This window comes from Dioscorea cayenensis, chromosome 2, assembly GCF_009730915.1.
Source record: "Dioscorea cayenensis subsp. rotundata cultivar TDr96_F1 chromosome 2, TDr96_F1_v2_PseudoChromosome.rev07_lg8_w22 25.fasta, whole genome shotgun sequence".
NCBI lineage: Eukaryota > Viridiplantae > Streptophyta > Magnoliopsida > Dioscoreales > Dioscoreaceae > Dioscorea > Dioscorea cayenensis.
This window is the reverse complement of record NC_052472.1, coordinates 18505421-18516224: the sequence shown is the minus strand read 5'-3', so window position 1 is coordinate 18516224 and position 10804 is coordinate 18505421.

The following is a 10804-nucleotide window of genomic DNA, read 5'->3' as shown; positions in this document are numbered from 1 at the left end:
AGCTTGTTGCTAATTTTGTAACAACGGATTTAATTCCGTTTCAAAATTCAGAAACGGATTTAGAAACGGAATTAATGTCATTTCTAATATTTGCAACTGCATTAAATCCGTTGATAATATTTTTAACGGGATTGCATCCGTTGCTAATATTAAAAAAACGAATTACACATCCGTTGCTAACATTTGCAATGGAATTAAATCCGTTTTTAATATTTGCAACACAATTAATTCCGTTACAAAGTTCAAAAACAGATTTAATTCCGTTGCTAATCTGTTTTAAATTCTGAAAATGTATTTTTAACAAATTTTAAATTTTAAAAATTATTTTTTTAAAAATATTAAAAATATTTTGCAATCTATTTTTTTACATTATTAAATCCATGGACATTAATGTAAACATCATCCATCTTTTTCTGTTATGATCAACAATTATGATCTTTTAATCATGAATCAAATTCCATTATAGCTCAAAAAAAGAGAAGAATTTATATAACATCAAAAAAAATTACAATGAGAACAAAGCTCTAAATACAAGTATCTCTTGTTAATTTACACCTCTAAATACTAGTTTGAGTCTACTTATGATTTTGTGTTCTTCCTTCTTTCCACTAGATGAGTTTTCATCATTCTGCAACATTCTGCGGTTTTATTTCACCAATCTCTGCAAATGTTACACATTCTTTAGACTTAGCATGAATACCATTTCAAATCAGTTAAATAGGTACAGTTGGATTATGTGCAGACAAGCAAACAGTCTTTTACATGTGGTCTGAATAACAATATGATCAAATTTTTTTTTCTTTGCAACCAAAACTTCCTGTCAGCCACCATCTTTGGGAACATATAATTGAGCACCACCTTTGTCTCCAAATGATCTTACATAGAAAGTGGCATTTTAAATCATACGAAGGCTAATAACCTGAACCAAAATTCATTGAAGAAAAACAAATAATTACTCCATTAAATGCCCAAGAAAGCACTATAAAAAAGATTACCCATTCCATAAAAGCTCCAAGATATAATCTTCAGCAATTAATTCATGATCATATAAAAAGTGCCATAAAAACGATAACCAAAGAATGCATTGTCTTTAAATTCTGATCACCAAATCAAGCATTGCATCTTTACAATGAAGTGGAATTACTCAGTTACATATCAAATGTAGCAAGCCTTCCATTTAGCATATAACAAATTTGCATCAATACTTAGAACTTACTGGGATCTGAGTTACCCTGAGCATGGGCAACACTATGAATTATTCTATGAAGCACACGGAGTAAGGAAATGCACTATGGCAATCAGCTTGTCAATGGAATTGGTGTAAGTTCTGACATTCAACAAGCATCCATTATATGCTCAATATTACGATCACTGAAAAACACAAGCTCTCTGCCAATTAGCAAAAATGTTCATGTGTAACGTTGATATGATGACATGTTAATAAATTTCAGGATGAATAGCCAGAACAACAGAACATGATCTTCAATATGCTATGATATAACACAATAAAAAAATGAACAAACAAGAAAAAGAACATATCTTGAAGTTAAAAAACTCGAATAAGTATAAATAGTGAAAATATTATCAAATGTCTATTAATAGAACAACCAAGTAAAGCACAACCCATGAGATTTAAACTATAGCCCAGCAAAAAAACAGTTTTTCTTCAGATTCCAACAGACAAAAAAAGGCAGGCTTGGTTCATCTACACTGACCTAGGCGAAAGCAAATCAGCGGGGAGTGATGCAGGATCTAGCTCCCAACACTCCCCCGGAAAGTCCACTCCCTCCATATCTGTGAGCTTTCTAGCTGGAATTTGATGCGAGAACAGCCTAACGTTGTCCTTCTCAAGCCACTTCACAGGAGAGAAGGACGCTGAGAATGCACTCGCCGATGTATGACATCGTATTCTACATCCATGGCGAAATCGAGTGAGATGGAGAGAGAGAGTGGATGGAGAAAGCGACGGCCGGCGGAGGTGGAGAGTGGTCCGGAACGAGGATGGCGGAGGGCGGAGGGCGGAGGGCGGAGGGCAGAGGGGGCAAAGTGGTAGAGGCGAGGTATGGGGTTGAAGAGGAGCATGAAAAGCTTGGAGGCGCCGCCTATCGCCGGAGAAGAGAAGAAGATGAGCACGAAGTGACGGCGGGAGGCGGAGGGATGTGATGGAGGCGAGAGGGGCATCGCGTTTAGGGTTTTTAATATATATATACTAAATTTAGTAACGGATTTTTAATCCGTTTAAAAATTAAATACTAATATTAAATTCGTCTCAAAACTAATTATTTTTATAATATTAATAAATTCGAAAACGAAGTAATAAATCAGTTTCTAATATTATTATGTAAATTCATATTTATTTATCAATTTTCTTAACTGTACTCATATTACTTAAAATATTAAAATATATAATGTTTATAAATTATTTGAGAACTTTTGAAATGACTCAGATATATAAACAAGACCAATAAATTTTTTTAAAAGAATTAATATATATACATAATTTAAATAGATATGATAATAACTTAAATATTAAAAAAATCATAATAATTTTCCAAAAAAAACATAAAATATATAAATTTTTTAAATGTATTGATTATTTTGAAATAAAATGATTAATAAAAAATATAATTAAAAATAAAATTGCAAACGGATCCAGGAATCCGTTTATAATTTTACAATCCGTTCTTAAGTTTACCAACGGACAGGGATCTGTTTGTAAAAATATAAACGGATCCAGGGATCGATTGGTAATTTTACAAACCGATCGGGGATCCGTTAGTAATTTTACAAACCGATCGGGGATCCGTTGGCAATTTTACCAACAGACAAGGATCTGTTTGTAAATTACAAACAGATCCTTGTCTGTTGGTAAAATTACAACGATTCGATGGTTTGTAAAATTGAAACAGATCCTATGCTTGGTAAAATTACCAACGGATCCCCGATCGGTTTGTAAAAATTACTAACGGATCCTTCTGCTTGGTAAAATTGCTAACGGATCCCCGATCGGTTTTGTAAAAATTACTAGCGGATCCCCGATCGGTTTTGTAAAAATTACTAACGGATCCCCGATCGGTTTGTAAATTACCAACCGATCCCCGGATCCGTTTATACTTTTACAAACAGATCCTTATATCCGTTTGTAAAAGTAAATTTTGGTAATTATAAATTTATAAGTCATGCAATGTTAATTTTAAATCATGAAAATAATTAAAAATACAATTATATGTAGTGGTATATGTCATGATTTTATAAATATATATTTTTATGTTAAAATTATTTGGAAATTTTTTAAATGACTTATATATATATATATATATATATATATATGTACAATAATTTAAAAAAAGCTAATATATTTATAAAATCAAGAGAGATAAAATAATAACATAAATAAATAAATGGTAATAATAATTGTTTCTCATAAAATTAACTTTCTAATGAATTTATAATAATAACTTTTTCATAAATGGTAATAATAATTTGTTCTCAATTAATATTTCAAATCAATTGTTTCTCAACAATAATAACTTTCTTAATTTATTGTTAATAATTAAAAAAATAATATTTTATGATTTACATAAGTAACAAAATTTATTCCAAAAAATAATTTTACTAACGGATCGTTCATCCATTGGTACTTTTACAAACGGATCCGAAGATCTTTTTGTAATTTTAGAAACGGACAGGGATTCGTTTGTAAAATTACCAAGGGATGAAGAATCCATTTGTAATTTTACAAATAGATTCTCGCCGTTGGTGAAAAGTACAAACGGATCCCCGGATCCGTTTGTAAAATTACCAACAAATCCTTGGATCCGTTTGCAATTTTATTTTTATATAATTTTTATTTTTTAAAACTCATTTTACCTAGAAATAATCAATATATTTAGAAAATTTCTATATTGTAAGTTCTTATTGTATTCATTCGAATTATATATATTAATTCTTTTAAGAAAATTATTGGTCTAATTTATATATCTAAGCCATTTAAAAAACTCTCAAATAATTTTTAAATAGATATTATCATTAAATACTAATCCTATATAAATAAATATCACTATTATATATTTTTTAAATAGATATTATACATACACATATACATAAATGTTATTTATCATTTTATCTAAATCATCTTAAAGAAGAAAAAATATTTTTTAATAAAAATATAAATTTAGCAACGGAATTTCTTTCCGTTTCTAAATTACCAACAGAATTATATTCTGTTGCTAATATTAGAAACAGATTTGTAATCCGTTACTAATGTACAAACGGATTTGTTATCCGTTACTAATTTACAAACGGATTACAAATCCGTTTGTAAATTAGTAACAAATTAGCGACGGACAAAACTCACGTTTCAACCTTTGAAACAGATGTAAAGTTTGTTTCCAAAATTGAAACGGATAAGTAGTCCGTTGTTGATTCGTTGCGAATTAGTAACAGAATAATTCCGTTGCTAAATTTCTGTTTCTAATTCAGCAGTTTTAATATTAATATTAAAAATGAACCATATTTATTGTATACTATCATAATTGCATCATAAAAACATTAATATAGTCCAAATTTAAATTCATTTATCAAGATACATGGATTAAGTTCATTATATATCATGTATCATTGATTTATAATTATTTAGTTGTCTGATATTTCCTAAGAGGAAATCCATCATCTTTTTAAATTTACAACTTTTGAAATGCCAAAATTTCAAAACCACTATTAATCTCAAATCATAAAAAAAAAATTATCTGATAGTAGTAATAGCAATATAAATTAATTTCTTTGCAATAGATTTGTCCGTAATATTTAATCTTTATAGGTATAATATCCGAATTGGTCCCTCTACTTTTCTCTCTCTTCCCTTTTGGTCCCTCTACTCAGAAATACTCTCCACTAGTCCCTCTACTCTTGAAAATGGCCCAACTTAGTCCCTCTACCTTTAATCTCTTTCAATATAGTCCATCTACTCTTGAAAATACATCGACTAATTGGCCTATTTTTGAATAGAATGGACTAAGTAGAACTTTTTTCAAAAGTAGAGGGACTAGTTGAGAGCATTTTTGAGTAGAGGGACCAAAAGGGAAGAGAGAGAAAAGTAGAGGGACCAATTCGGGTATTATACCATCTTTATATTATTTGTTGATAGCATTGCATTGAAGAATCACTCTTAAAATGTAGTTATAAATACTTACATGTACTTCAGGTGGGTTTGTATATGTAGATTTCAAAATCGAGACAAACGTCGCCCTAGTTTGAAAATAACCTTGCTGATGTTGATGTACAAAAACCGTTCCGCTTGGACATTTTGTATTTAGACCAATTTCAAACAATTCTTTTACTTTTTGGAGCTTCATCAAATATTACTTTTCGAAACATAGTACTCGTCTGCTCACAAGAGATAACAAAGTCTTATTCAAATATTTTTCAAATAAAATATCTTGATGTTAGTAAAGCAAATAGGAGGGTAAATTTTTTAAGTGGGTACCATATTATGGTCATTTTCATTTTGAGTATCTAATTTCAATTCGTATCATTTTGATCACTCAAATTTAATTTGTGTTCACCAGAAAGGTACTAAGGGACTCCGGGGAGAATTTAGTGACATGTCTGCTGGATTTGTCACGTCAACACCAAATTGTCGTCATCTGCATGCGGCGATATACCATGTCATCAAAGAGAGCCACATGGCCACTATTATTGACCAGTTCACTGGGCTGATGTGGCATGTGTTTTGTCAATAAGAGTGGCCACGTGACTCTTTTTAATGACATGTCATGTTTGCAGATGACGCAATGAATTGGTGTTGATATGACAAATCCAACATATATATCATCAAATTGTACTCAGAATCCCTTTGGTATTTTCTCAGATGAATACAAATAAAAATTAATTGATCAAAATGATACAAGTCGATGTTCAAAATAAAAAATAATTATAGTATGGTTCCGATTGAAGATATTTACCTAGGCTTTATGATTGGATAGTTCATGAATGAAAATACTATAAATTATTATTATAACAATAAAGATCATGATCATGATCATCATTACATGCGTACTTTTCAGTGTAATTAACTTTCAATCCATTTATTGAATACTACTTAAGATCTATAGCTTGTATTTTAGAAAACTCTTCTGCGAAATTTATAAATTAATTAAATTTTAAACTATTATAAAAAAGAATTGAGATAATTTCACCTGAATGGTGTGATTTTTAAGACGAGGATGATCAAAAGCAAGCTGGTTATATATATTGATACAATGAAATCTTTCTCCATATTTATCCTAAACAATAAAATACAATGTTTGTTAACAACATATATGAAGTTATAATAATACAAATAAAATATAATTCACTAATGAAAATAATTATTTTTAAATGGTAACCAATGGAAATATATACTTTTCAACGACAGCTTGAATAGAAAGTATGGATAACGCAATACCAGTTAGACAACGAGGGAAATATTATGGATATTTAATTATGTATTTTCGTTAATGATTTAAATTAGGCAACTTTGTGCATATATAATAATAATAATAATAATATTATTATTATTATTATTATTATTATTATTATTGAAAAATACAATGGTTAAATGTTAACCAATGAAACCTCAGGAAACTCCACACCTGAAGCATCGGCAACCACATAAAAACAATAAACCTCTATTTTAGCACTTCAAAGTCCATTATCATATCATATCCAGATTTGGCAAGTGCATTTGCACAAAACTTAAGACGATGGAGAGATATTTCAATCTCTATTTTCTAATTCCCTCGCATGACCAATTCCAAGAAGGTATAAAGTATACATAGATAATTCATAACTATACATATATTGAGTATATTATTAAAATATAGACAATTTCAGATAAAATAAAAGAAGTTGCACATTTAAGGTTGCTCCTCCAAATTCTGAAATATTGAAGAAATGTCAAATGTTAGTCCGAATAACCTAGAATAAATTTTAGAACTTCTATTCACAAAATATATTATGAAGTATATATAGGTAATTCATAACTATACATGTATTGAGTATATTATTAAAATATAGACAATTTCAAATAAAATAAAAGAAGCCGCACATTTAACAAAGGTTGCTCTTCCAAATTCTGAAATATTGAAAGAAATGTCAAATGTTAATTCAAATAACCCAGAATAAATTTTAGAACTTTTATTAACAAAATATATTAAGAAGAATATATAGGTACTAGATCATAAAATATAATATGCTTAACAAAAAAATTCCTATTTTATATTAAATAGATTTTATTTGACTTCCACATAAATTACTGAAAAAAATCATCATATCTGGAAAAAAATAAAAACATATTTACCTTCATGGTCTTGATAGAAATTTTATTTAAAGAATCCAATCGACTTCTATATTCCATATTATTTTGTGAAATACTTTCAATTCTTCCATTGCTAAGGAAAAGAAGAATTAGCATAAGAAATTGCAACAAAAACCCTATTTGAAGATCCATATGTTTCACAGAACTCTACTGTACTAAAACATTCTTATATAGTGTTTTCACATAACTATTCTTAAATTACATATTCATTGTACAATTATAACCCTATTCTCTATTATTAATATATCTTAAATGGCTGCAATTATTATGAATTTATTACATCTGGCTCAAAATTTAAATATTTTAAAAAATTGATAATTTTTTCTATTGAAACAAGTGGATAAATAACATTAATTAAATAAAAAAAGTTTGATAATAGGTTTGTATGCCCATCAAAACAAAACGTGTGTTTTGGAGGTTAACCATACTTCAATTTAATTACTAAAAACATTTTTTTTTTTTTTTGATAAAAGTGGATAAACCACAAATTTATTGAAAAATAAAAACATAGCGAAAAAGTACGATAAAAAGATCGGAAACTCTCACGGAGGTGAGGCATAAGTACTACAAGATACATAACAAGGAAAAACAAAGAACGAGAAGAAAAAAAGCAGTCTATGAAGACGAAAGCCACCAGCAGAGTGCAGTCGACAAAGGCGACGAGTGAAGAACTCTACTCTAGAGCGGGGATTAGGATCCGAATCGCGTGAAATGTTGGATTCCCTCATGCGATGAAGTTGATTGAGCGCTTGATTTTCTGAGTAGCCACAGCCAAAGACTGCTGTTGGTTAACATCGGTCGCTGAAAACCAGGAAAGTAGCATATTAGCAATTTTAACCATTAAAAGAGTGAGCGGTCTTTGCGGATAATTGAAAAAAATGCGATTGTTACGCTCTAGCCAAATATTCCAAATAATAGCTCTAACACAAAGGTCCCAAAGAGGTTGGCATTGAGGTTGAATGGAAGTGATCCAAGTGGTCCAAATCTTCGAAAAGGAAGTTGGAATGGAGTGTATTTCAAAAATTTGTGAAAAAAAAGGACCCGAGATCGTGAAGTGTATACTGCGATCTATGAAAAAGATGTTCTATTGTCTTAGAGGCTCTATGGCAAAGTACTGAAGTATCTCATTGTATTTTGTAAGTTGCAACCTTTTTTTGAAGAGATTTGTAAGGGTGAGGATTTTATCTTCCCAAAGCAAGCCCGGTAGAAAAAGGGTGATTTTTGTTGGGCATCTAATTTTCGGATCGCTTATAAAGTGGACGATAGAATCCCTCCATCGATAATAAACTTGTAAAAAGATTTTACCGAGAAGGTTCCACTTTTATTCAGAGGCCAAGTGTAAAAGTCTTCTAGTCCACTTGAGCAATCAGGGATTATCTCCAACAGAGAAGTAAATTCATCAGAATTACTGTTGAAGAAGAGATTTTCAGGGGAGTATACTTGTTCGGTAATCTGACGAACCGTAATCCAAGGGAAAATACATTCATTAAAAAGAAGAGGCCAACGATCTTTCAGAGAAATCCCCGAGAACCACCTATCATACCAAAAGTAGGTATTGGCTCCATTTTTAATGGTTTTTGAGACGCAGGTGCGAAAAGTATTCAAGGAAGAGAATCCACCGCCCAAAAGGATTTATTTCTTGGAGGCGAGTGAAAAAAGAGGACATGTTGGGTTTTCGGAAAAAAATAGTTAGCTTTAATAATTTTAACCCAATAGACATTAGGATTAGAAATAATTTTCCACCACCATTTTCCAAGCAAAGCACAATTGAAATCTTGGAGACTAAGAATTTCCCCAACCGCCCATATTCCGTGGTCTACAAATCTTTTTCCAGGACACCAACACCGAAACCTTTGGGTCCTAAATCGGGGTCCCTTCCAAAGGAAGTCCCTACGAATCTTGTCAATTTCTTTAATCACCCAAGTAGGAAGTTTGAATCATCGACATCCAATATACTTTGGAGCAGTTGAAAGTACAGAGTTGAGAAGAGTTAATCGACCTCCAAGAGAGAGGTAAAATGGCCTTCCAGGCGATAGTCTAGCACGAACAGCTTTCAATGAGATGAAACCCGAGTCATGTCTTTTTGGTCGTCGACCCGGATAAAGGAACCCCCAAATAGGTTAGCGGAAGGCAATCTCTAGAACAATTAAGTATCATAGCAGAAGTGAAGTGGGGTTGGAAGCCGTAATTAATTGAGTATAAGCAGCTTTTAGAATAATTAATGGTAAGTCCAGAAGAACCTTCAAAAAGATAAAGAATTAACTTAATTATGTTAAGATCCTCTTGACCTCCAGCAGAGAATATGATCAGATCATCCGCATATTGAAGATGGCAAATGCTATCTGAATTGTCAAGTGGCACACCCACTAGGGTTCTAGATCTAAGGGCATTGGTAAACATAGCACTTAGAACGTCAGCAGCTAAAGCAAAAAGAAGAGGGGATAGGGGATCTCCTTGTCTGAGACCTCTTTTGCAACGAATATAACCCTGAATGGTTCCATTGATGATGATCTGAGCTTTTGCAGTTTTAAGAATAATGTGAATCCATGAGATCCATCTGGATCCAAATCCCCTTGCTTTGAGAATTTCAAGTAAAAAATCACGATCTAAAGAATCAAAATGCTTTAGCAAAGTCCACTTTTAAATGCATAACCAAGAGATTTCCTTTTTTTGAAGATTAAATATCACTTCTTGGGCGTAATGATATTTTTCACGCAATACACCGCCCTTAATAAAGCCGATTGTGAATCATCCACCAAATCGCCAATCACCAAGCTTAATCTAGTAGCAAGAATCTTGGAGACAATTTCTGAGATGGAGTTTATCGGGATGATGGGGGCGAAAAATCGAGACATCCGGGGCGTAGATTTTTTTAGCAATAAGAGCAATGTGAACCCGGTTCAAACGTTCATAATTAATAGTACCTTTGTAGAAATCATCACAAAAGATTAACAATGGTGTCTTGTACAATGCTCCGATTTTTGGAAGAAAAAAACATAGAAAAAACCGATCGGGATCGGGGAGCTTTAGTCTCGCATGAAGGCTAAAAACAGCAAGCCTAATTTCCTCCATGGTGAATGGTAGCTCAAGATGAGAAAGATCAACTCTTACTTTGTATCCAAATAAGAGTTGCCAATCCAACAGGAATCGATTAGAAATCGGAGTTCCCAGAATAGATTGAAAGTGAATATTGAAATTTTTTCCAATATCCTTTTCACCTTCCATCCAAAGTCCTTGATGACAAATTCTAGAAATAAAATTCTTATTCCTTCTACCATTGGCAACTTGATGAAAGAACTTTGTGTTAGCATCCCCTTCCTTAAGCCGGGTAATTCTAGATCTTTGTTTCCAGTACATTTCTTCCTGGTTTAAAAGAGTAAAAAATTCTTGATGAATACTAAGAAAACGAGAGGATTCATCGACAGAAAGGGGTCTAGATTCCCCAAC